Source organism: Rattus norvegicus, chromosome 1 (assembly GCF_036323735.1).
Source record: "Rattus norvegicus strain BN/NHsdMcwi chromosome 1, GRCr8, whole genome shotgun sequence".
NCBI classification, from domain to species: Eukaryota; Metazoa; Chordata; class Mammalia; order Rodentia; family Muridae; genus Rattus; species Rattus norvegicus.
Genome location: NC_086019.1, coordinates 165,355,874 through 165,366,642, shown reverse-complemented (window position 1 = coordinate 165,366,642; position 10,769 = coordinate 165,355,874). Strand labels below are relative to the sequence as shown.

Sequence of the window (10,769 nt, the reverse complement as noted above, 5' to 3'; positions counted from 1 at the left end):
TATTTAGTATCAGAGCGAAGGGGGTCAGGAGAGGTTTATTTCTTCTCCATGCCCAATTCAGGCCACCCAGGGCTCTGCTCACAATCATTCCTGGATGCAGGATGCTTGGGGAGCCAACATGACTATTCTCCCACAGTTTCTGAGGCAAGATAAGGGGACAATGCAAACGTGTGACTGGATCCCCGGGTCTTACTTGTCAGTTCATAATGATGTTATCTCCTTTGTGCACAGTTCAGTGACCAAAGCAAGTCGCCCCGCTATCTCATCAAACTTCAAAAAAATGCCTCCAAGTTGGCTGCAAGGACAAGAAAGGGAGGGCATTTGTAGCAAACCTGATTAATTGAGAAATATTTCTTAAGACCACACAAAGCACAGTCAGCGAGAAACAAAACCATCATAATTATAGCAATGTTGTGTTAATTACTTTTTTTACTGCTGTGATCAAATAGCCAACAGGAGCAACTTAAGGGAGAAAGGATTTATTTTAGCTCAAGGTTCAGGGCATGAAGAGTTCAGCAGTTGTCAGGTGTAGGTGGCACAGGACTTTGATCCCAGCTCTCTGGAGGTAGAGGCAGGCAAATCTCTAAGTTTGAGACCAGACTCATCTACACAGAGAGATCCAGGACAGCCAGGGCTATAGAAGGATCCTGTTTTAAAAACAAAACAAAGATTCCACTAAGAGGGCTCAGTCTGCAGATACAGAGACCCCACAACTAAATATTAGACAGGGCTTGGGGAGTCCTGAGGAGGAATGGGAGGAAGGATTGTAGGAGTCAGAGGGGTCAGGGTCACCACAAGAATCAACTGACTGGGACACAAGTGGACTCACAGAGATCAAGGAGCCTCTAAGGGTCTGGCCCAGGTCCCCTGAGGCATATATATTATGTTGTATAGCTTATTTTCAGTTTTTTTGGTTTTTCAAGACAGAATTTCTCTGTGTATCTTTGGCTAAACTTATAGGGATCTGCCTACCTCTGTCTCCGAAGTGCTGGGATTAAAGGTGTGCACCACTACCACCCACCTAACCATAGCAACACTTACAAAGAAAACATTTCATTGGAGCTGGCTTACAGTTTCAGAGGCTTAGTCCATCATCATGGTGGGAAGCATGGCGGCGTGCAGGCAGACTGGTGCTGGAGAAGGAGCTGGGAGTTCTACATCTTGATCTGCAGGCAGTAGAAGGAGACTGTGAGTCACATTGGGCATAGCTAGAGCATATGTAAAGCCTGCCCCTACAGTGACGCACTTCCTCCAACAAGGCCACACCTCCTAATAGTGCCACTCCCTATGGACCAAGCATTCATACACATGAGTCTACGGGGGCCGTACCTACTCAAACCACCACAAGCTCATAAGGCAAGTTCTACTGAAGTAGGCTAAAAGGACAGTGGAACTGAAGGAAAACAGCCCACCACTCTTGTATCCAAGTCTCATGTTGGCTGAAAGTCAAGAAGGTCAACACAACTGACTACAATGCTTACAGAGGACCAGACTCCTTTCCCTAAGAAAATCCCCAATTCAAAGTTATGAACCATGTTTATAATCAACATGTGTCTCAGCCTCCTTGTAACCTACATCTAGTAAACATTCCCTTGAGCTTAGTGGACAAATACTTACATCTTACTCCTTCCTTATTAGAAACTTGTACAGTGCACCTCATAAACCCGCTTATACTCTCATTTAGGCACGAAAACTTCTTTAGACAAAAACATCGTAGGCCCTGGGGGTGGCTCAGTTGGTGAAGCACTTGCCGCCCAAGCATGAGGACCTGAGCTTGGGTTCCTAGCATCTGTGGAAAAAGCCAGGTATGGCAGCCTGGGCCTATAATTCCAGAACTGAGTCGGGAGAAAAATAAAAGGAGCTTGCCAGGTGGCCAAGTAGGCAAACTATAGGCTCATCAAGAGACTCTGTCTCCAAAACTAACGTGGCAAGTGATCAATGCTATCACAAGCTCCAGCGATAGATGAGTCAATGGAACGGATCAATGACGACCTTGTAGAATGTATAGGTGGCATCCTCAACCCAGTGAGAAGTCCAGACTCTCAAAGGCTCCTAGTGAGGCTAGCCCTCTCCTCAGTAGAGGACTGAGGATCTTATAGGAGCTAGCTGTTTAATAGCGTATTGTCAGGCTTCATCACAGCAATCACCACGTTTTTCTATACTTGTCTATTTTTCTCAGGGCCAACCACCTGATAAGCAAGTTAAGAGAAGAAGGGTTTATTTTGGCTGACAGTACAACGCATCAAGGCGACAGAGGCACAGAGGGAGTGGTTGAGTTCATGGCAGGGGACACAGGCTGCTTGCTGTTTTCTGGGCAGATCCAGAAGTAGAGAGTAAGCAGGAATAAGAGTCGGACTCTGTACCGGAAGCCCTACCACCCCAGCAAGCAACTTCCTCCAACTAGGCCCCAGTCCTCAAGATCCCACACCCCGAAAGAGCACCACCAGGTAGGGTTCAAACACATGAACGTATGGCTAACTTATATACCCAAACCATGATACTATTGCTCTGAGGCTGGCCATGTGGGAAGAGTCCTGGTCTTTGGTTTTCAGTGTAGGCCAGGAGCTATGGATGGGCAGCTGGCCACCCTAGTCTGGGTTCCCAAAGGGGTTCATCATTTTTTAAAATTCCATTGTAAAGTTTCACTCTCTTTTCTGATTCTATATGATGAGAGGCCTACAGGAAACCAATAATAGATTAGAGTGATCTAAGCTTAAAAATAAACCTTCAGGAAACTTTTAGAACGCTACCAACAGACAGTGTGTCAACACTTGCACTGTATAAGATTCAAAGGTGCATCTGCTTATTAAAATGTGTTTGGGCAGTCAACACTTCCCTTGTACAAAAGCAAATTTTCCTTCTTGGCTGGGGTGGGGAGGCTTGGTTTCTCTTCTTATCTTGTTGGTTTTCCCCACACTGTAGCCTTGAAAATGTATTTCTTTACAGTATTATGTTCTGATAACTCTAGCAGACTTCACATGTGCTAAACTTACCTGGAAGTCTATTTCTTTGCCCACGGGAGCAGCATAGAGGTTTATATATACAGTGTGGATTAGTCACTTTTCTGTTGCAGTACTAAAATACCATAAAATTCCAGAAGCAAGCTAATGGAGGAAGTGTATTTTTGGCTTATAGTTCAAGAGGGTAGAGCTCATAGTGGTGGGGAAGACATGGCCAGGGGTGGCTGGAGCAGAAAGCTGGGACGGTACAGCTAAACTACAATTAAGAAGCCAAGAGAGAGTGTCCCTTATGCATCCCCCTCCCCTGAGAGGGGTCTGGGGAGCAACATTTGGAATGTAAATAAATAAGATGATTAAAAAAATAAAAATATCAAAAATTAAAATTCAATTTAAATGTCAAAAGAAGAAGGAGAAGGGGGATGAGAAAGGAGGAGGAGAAAGAGAGGAAGAGGAGGAAGAGGAGGAGGAGGAAGAGGAGGAAGAGGAGGAAGAGGAGGAAGAGGAGGAAGAAGAAGAAGAAGAAGAAGAAGAAGAAGAAGTAGAAGAAGAAGAAGAAGAAGAAGAAGAAGAAGAAGAAGAAGAAGAAGAAGAAGAAGAAGAAGAAGAAGAAGAAGAAGAAGAAGAAGAAGAGGCCAAGAGAGACACTAAAAGTGGGGCCAGGCTGTAAACTCCAGAAGCCCATCCCCAGCAAGCTTCCCAGTCCTAAAAGTTCTGTAACTTCTCCAAACAACACCACAACTGGAGACTAAGGGTTCAAATACCTCCTATGGGAGGCATTTCTCATTCAAATCACCAGACAGGTAAGAGAGAAAATCCTTGGTATCAAGCAATTCTTTTGGAAGAACTAAACGATAGCTTGGGAGAAAAGTCGAGCCTGCTCCTGAAGGGTCTAGATACAGGCCCTACTATTGACTAGGAAAACATATGAATGGGGTACAAAGGTTGTCAGTTGATTATCTGAGGCCAGTAAACGCTGCAGCTTACTTGGTAATGAATCAGGCTAACTGGATTTTCAGGTAGCTATGGGACAAGGTAGCACGAGTGTAATGAGAGATCAGAAGCCCTCATGGATGTCTTGGTTCATTTAGAATGCTCTAAGAAGGCATCATGATTTGCAGGGATTATAAACAAGCACTGGGCACATGGCTCCATCAGATACTTACCATGAGTTTGGATACTAAAAAGCCAGGGATGGGCTGGAGCAATGGCTCAGCACTTAAGAGCACTTGTTCTTGTAGAGAGCACCCGCACGGTGGCTTGTAAATCCATAACTCCAGTTCCAGGGGGTCATGCCCTCTTCTGATCTCTACAGACACCCGGCACACAGGCACATACTTGGTGCACATACACATGTGCAGGCAAAGACTACACACAAAAAAGACAAATCTTAAAGAAAAACAGGCCCGGGGGTGTGGGCATGCACCTAACCCTGTGCTGAGGTACAGAGCGGGTGATCTCTGGGGTTTGCTGGCCAACCAGCCCAGCCTAGACAGAGAGCCGAGCCCATGGAGAATCCTACAGAGCAACACTCAAAGTTGCCCTGTGGCATACATATCCACACCACCAGTACTTCCAGAGAGAGAGAGAAAGAGAGAGAGAGAGAGAGAGGGAGAGAGAGAGAGAGAGAGAGAGAGAGAGAGAAGAATTTTTTTAAAAAATAAAACAAGATAACACACCTATTTTTCTGTTCTGAGTGTTGCGAAGTCCAACATCAAAGTGCCACTGGGTCTCTTTGCTGGCCCAGTGTTACCCATCATTCTACTGTGTCCTCTTACAGCAGAGGACACAAGTTAGTTCTCCATGGCCCCTCTGCACATAGCCCATCTGTGGGAGCTCCATCTTCATGACCTAATCAGTGCCTTCTGCCCTCAGGCCCTCTCACACAGAGGCCCAGGACACCTGAGAAAAGCCACTTTGTATTCATATCTGAGAGACCCACAAGTGTTCAAGTTCCCCAGGACAGCCCTTAACCAAAGGAGGACAGAAGTCAAAGATTAAAGTACGTCACCTCTGCTCCCGAGGAAGCCAGGTCTGGTACTCATCTGAGAAGTGCACAGCTCTGGCCCCGGGGAAGTGTGTGCACTAGGGTGCACTCTCAGACTAGCTCTCTCCTCGCTCGGTTCCCCTCCTGATCCCACACTGCTCTTAGAGTTATTTTTCTCATTAATTGCCTAAACACGAGTTTCAGGCTATGCACACACTCCCATGGGATAACACCAATACAATCAGGTGACAGCAGCTGGTCTTAAAGTTTTAATGGATATAATCAAGCATGTTACAAAGAAGAGTTTAGCACACATGGACTAGTTTTATGTTCTTAATTTGAAAGGGTCAGAGACCCAAAGTGTTTACATATAGGAAATTAAATACATGGGTCAGAAACATGTCTGGGCTTATGTAGGGTTTTGTTTGTTTTTAGCTCCCCAACACCCCCCCAGAGTAGCCCTGACTGGCCTGGAACTCACAATGTAGCTCTGACAAAGGTGGACCTGCTTCTGCTCCTCCGGGGCAAGGGTTAAAGGCATGCTCCACCATACCCGAGGATTATGTAGTTTTTGTATAGTTACTCTTCTTTTGATTTTAACTTCTTTAAAAGTCTTCAGGGAACGATAGTGGTGGCCACTCAGGAGGCAAAGGCAGGTGAATCTCTGAGTTCAAGGCCAACCTGGTTTACAGAGCAAGTTCCAGGACCACTAGGGATACACATAGACATCCTGTCTCGAAAAACAAACAACGAAAAGGTCTCCAGGTAATTAGGAGTAACTTTTTGTCTCATTATTTCTGCCGGGACAGTGTTGGCACATGCCTTTAATCCCAGATCTCTGTGAGTTCAAGGCCAGCCTGGTATACAGAATGAGTTCCAGGACAGCCAGAGCTCCACAGTGAAATCCTATCTCAAAAATCCAAAAATTCGTGGTTGAGAAACATTTATAAATTTTAGAGAAATACTGTTAAACCAATCATTTTGATTATGACAGTTTAGGGCATCATGAATGCAGGCATGATAATAAGAGAGCCTAAGAGAAATATAGTGACAAAAGTATTTCCTTTAAGTGGAATACTTTGGAAATGTGTTATATGTACATAAAAGAACCAGTTTATAAAATATTGATTCTTCAGAATAATTCAGCTAGCTGAATACTCATGTTTGCATTCACCGTCTCTTGAATGTCAGTAAAAGAAACGAAAAATAACCATGGAATTTGTATATTCCACTTCATTTGGCTCTTACAAACATTAGAATTTGAAACCCAAGGTCCTTCAGGAACTAAAATATCACATTTACATTTTTGCTTCTACTGTGTGGGAGGAAGACCCACGGCCATCTTTTAGCTAAAATTCATGGTGCATTCCCATCAAAGCCTTTGCTTTAATGAAGACTACTTAATGCGCATGCACTGCCATTTAATTTCTATGTTGTTTTTAATTTTTCCTCTACTTCATGTCTGTTGCTTTGAGAGCTCTACCGGCTAAATCCCAACTGATGAAAGTGCATTGTCGGGAGATACCTAGGGGACCTGGAGACAATTAAGCAGAACTCCATCTGATAAAGGGCACGCTCGGGCAAGATTTAATGGCTTTTATTCTTTTTCTTTTCTTCCTTGGTCTTCAAAACACAGCAAATCTAAACCAGCAGCTGAGTTCGAATGAATCTGCTCCGTGCAGCCCACTCTTACTGTGAGGGCTTCTGTTACACGCGTTTAAAATATCCCTCGACTAAGACGGGTTGCAGGAGATGCATATTCATACTTGAAACAGGTTCTTCCCCCACAATATGAGCATTTCGGGGTACCCACAAAGTTAGGATTCTGCTAAGGTTCTTGGTCAAACAAAACCAGTATCTGATGGACGGTATCTAAGGATGAGTAAGAGTTGAGGAGTTCACGGTAATAACAGCCTCAGTAAACCCATACCACAGAAAGGCTAAAAGTCCCTGCCCTGTGATGCGGGGGGGGGGGGGGGGCTGGGATAATTAAAATTCCAGATGCCCACTCAACAGAAGCTGACACTTCTGTTAGAATTAAAATCTAAACTGAATTGATCCCTGTTTTACTTTAGAAAAGGCTGAAGAGAAAGCTATTGACTAGCTGAAGTAGGTGTGTTTTGGAGAACATGGCACAGCTTCCTCTGCTTTTATGTGTGGGTTAGAGTCGTTTTACATTTGGGTTACAAACTGTTCTTTTGAATCCGGAAGAGTCAGGCGTCAGGAGCTGCCGAGGAGCTTAGAGACCTACTTGCTGCTCTGGGATGTAGGGCAGAGGAGCCAGTGTTTAGCATTCCCAGTCTTCAGTGAGCGCTTGTAGCCACGAGGGGGCGCGGTGCATTTTTAGCGAAGGCTTTCTGAGCACTGTCGTCTTTGAAGCCAGGTCTAAAACTTCATGCAGACTAGAATCTCGCTTCCCAGAGCTTGCTTCCCAGAGAGGTGGGTTATTAAGTCGAAAAGGAGAGGAAAGTATGCTTGAGGGCAGGGAACCACTAAGTTGAAGGACGATGTCAGTGCTCTCTGTAAATCACAGTCTGTCATTTACCTAGAGATTCTCCAGGTAGTTACACAGGGTCCCAATGATTTAAAACAGGAACACGTGAGGAAATTAGACAACTTGGGGGTCCCCAACAGAATCGGATTGAAGACTGTAGAATCTCTGCGCATTCAGTAATTTATAAACTGGGTCAAAGGTCATGTGCCGGGGCAGCAAAAGGAATTCCTATCATCCTCAGACTTGGAGGAAACACCTGGCTGAGGCTGCACTGAGGCCATTTGACATCAGGGCTCCAGAGTTCCTTATATTTACTTTAGATAAGGGTTGTCCCTCTGCAACTGTGGCTTCTAGACTTGTGGATCCAACTATAACAGCAAGTTGAAAATATTGGGGGAGTGCGTGCGTGTGCGCGCGCGCGCACACACACACACACACACACACACACACACACACACACACACACACTCCAGGGGGAAAATTGGTGCATGTCTTTAGTCATAGCACTTGGGGTGGGGTTGTTGCAGATGCAGGTGTATCTCTGAGTTCAAGGCTAAGGCTAGGCTACACTGAGAAACCCTGTCTCAGAAAAAAAAGTCTCAGGCATGTGCAGATTTTGTTGTTGTTGTTGTTCTGGGTGTTATTATTGCCTAACCAATACAGGCGAATGATGGTTTTCATAGCATGTGCAGTGTATGAGTCATTATAAGTAATCTAGAGATGATTAAAGCACACAGTGGTTATACGAAAATACTATTCAATTTTATAGAAGGGACATAAGCATCTTTGAATTCTGATGTCCAAGGTGAATTATAGAACGACTGTAATAGAATTTTCTCTCTCTCTCTCTTTCTCTCTCTCTGTGTGTGTGTGTGTGTGTGTGTGTGTGAGTGTGTGTGAGTGTGTGTGTGAGCGTGTGTGTGTGTGTGCATGTGCGCACGCGGTGGTGGTGGTGGTGGTGGTGGTGGTGGTAGTATATGTACCATAGCACTCATGTGGAGGTCAAAGGACACTTTCAGATAAGTAAATTTCAGTCCTCGACTCTGCCTTATTTGAGACAGGCTCTGACTGGTGCCTGCCGCATGTGTCAGCCTAGTTGGCCTTAGCACTTGTAGAGACTCTTGTGCCTATCTCCCATCTCTGTGTGGGAGTGGGACTAGACTCTTGCTCTTGTCTCTTGCTTCGAATGAGCTTGGGTCCCCTGACTCACGTCAAGTCAGTCTATCCAAAGCAAGCACATTACCTGCTTTATATCTGAGACGGGGAGCCATTATGCAGCCCGAGCTGGCCTGGCCTAGAACTATACAGAGATCAGACTGGCACTTACAGAGATTTGCCTACCTCTGACGTTTGAACGCTGGGATCAAAGGCGTGCGCCACCGCCCCTGACTGTACCAGAATCCTTTAAACCTTGATTAGAAGTCTTAGTACTGAAAGGTTTCCTGAAATTTCTACACTACCAATTTTTGACCTGACTAAATTTACATATTGTTGGGGCTGATCTGCATATTTATTTTATAACCAGGCAGGGACCTTGAAGCCTTTCAACCAAAGATATTCTTTTCTTTTTCTATCCAACAACATTAACAAAGAGCTTATATTTGAAAGCAAGAACAGTCCTTAAATTAGCATTAACAAGTTTGTTTTCCAGGATTATTTACACACACAATATTTTGTTTTGTTCTTATAAAAATGTGAAATTTACCTTTTACCCAAAGACTTTAACTCAATAGTGCAAACTGGTTTTTCATTTGCAAGCTGGGCTTTTTTTTTTTCTGAAGAGAAAACTGTTAAAAAAATTCATCCTTTTGAAGACTAATTTCTTTAATCTTTTAAAATGTATTAACATAAATTACAGAGTACAATTTGCACCTCACGTCTCTTTGTAAACGTGGCATTTTGCTATTTGATTTCCTTTTATTGTTTCCTCAGCCTGGAGGGCTTTTCACTCTTTAAGTATCAGAGGTTCAGCTCTATTTCTGAATCCTCCCCCACTCCCTACCACTTCCACTCCTACCCCCACCCCCACCCCACGGACACATCAAGTCCCTTTATTCTCCCTTGACGGGAGCTCTTACTGGTCTCTTGAAACTACTCTAAGTGGGAAATCCACAGAGGCCAGAAGTCATAGCAGCCTACAAGCCTAGAGAGGATGTGTATTAATTACAAGCCATCTTGAATATCAAATATATCTCTTCCCCACCTATGGCATATCCAGGCCAGTCTTACAAAAAACAAACAAGATCAATGCCAATTGGCTTTCTAGAATCACCTTGGATTCCATACATCAAGCCCTTCAGTTCAGGTCCATTCAAACTCATTGCTCTATCACATAGGGTGAAAACTCCGTTAAGCAAAAGCAATTATTACAATATCTGTCTATATAAAATTTAAACAGTAGCATTAATTCCTAGAAAAGGAAAAGAAAAAAATCTTGCATATATTTGAGACAGAGCGTGTGTGTGTGTGTGTGTGTGTGTGTGTGTGTGTGTGTGTGTGTGTGTGAAGGGGTGGGGGTGGGGCGAGTCACTGGCTTCCCGGAACTGTCATACACCAATTTATCCTCTAGGGGGCGTAAGTTCTCTGTTTCTGGTGAAAACAAAATAGTTTTGCTTCCTTGGAGCCTCTGGGGGAAATTGATTTAGCTGGGTCTTAATTGGAATAGAAAAAAAAAAAAACCCACTCCAACTTCTAATCAGATAACATTATAACCCAGAAATTAGATGCAGTCATTCCAGGAGACAGATACACAGAATTCATTCAATCTGCTGACAACTTGTGGCCTCACAGGTAAAACTCCACCTCTCATTTCTGTGGAGAGAGAGAGAGAGAGAGAGAGAGAGAGAGAGAGAGAGAGAGAGAGAGAGAGAGAGAGAGAGAGAGAGAGAGAAGCTGGCCAAGCCTCCAACATCGTTGCAGAAAACAACACTGAGCTTTTCACCTCTCATGCTGTGTAGATCATCTTCAACGGCTGCTCTTGGAAGCTCCTGTACTGGGTTATACAGAATATGTTAGAAATATTTCAGAAAGAGGCGGGCACTCTGTGGTGACTCAGATGAACTGCCTGTTATAGTCTGGGCTCCCTTAAAAACACAGCCTGAGTCAAGAAGTCGCCTCCGTGAAGATTTACTTAGTAGACGATGTCAGGGTGCAGGAATGAGGAATTGTCACGCTGACCAGCTGTCCCTGTTTGTAGGACACTGAGTGGTTTTCTAAGAGGTGAAACCCAAGAAGTAGGTATGACAGGAGCAGTCAACTGGACCTAGAAGAGGGAAAGCCAGAACAATGCTAGGTTTCTGACTTGTTTTAATCCCGTAGAACAGAGCTAGAA

General features: G+C 44.3%; 1 long non-coding RNA gene across 3 annotated transcripts in view; it reads right to left on the bottom strand.

Moving 5' to 3' along the window:
- Positions 1 to 10,503, bottom strand: part of LOC120099897 (uncharacterized) — a 38,962-nt gene extending 28,459 nt beyond the window's left edge. Inside the window, exons 1-3 of one of the 3 annotated variants that reach the window (XR_005499356.2) lie at positions 10,380 to 10,503; positions 1,072 to 1,166; positions 194 to 295 (exon numbers count right to left, since the gene is read on the bottom strand). This is a non-coding gene — a long non-coding RNA (uncharacterized LOC120099897). Of the gene's footprint in view, positions 1 to 193; positions 296 to 463; positions 648 to 1,041; positions 1,167 to 10,379 lie in introns of those variants that run through there. The other 2 variants (XR_010060725.1, XR_010060724.1) reach the window with 2 other exon arrangements.
- Between the last annotated feature and the right edge of the window lie 266 nt (positions 10,504 to 10,769).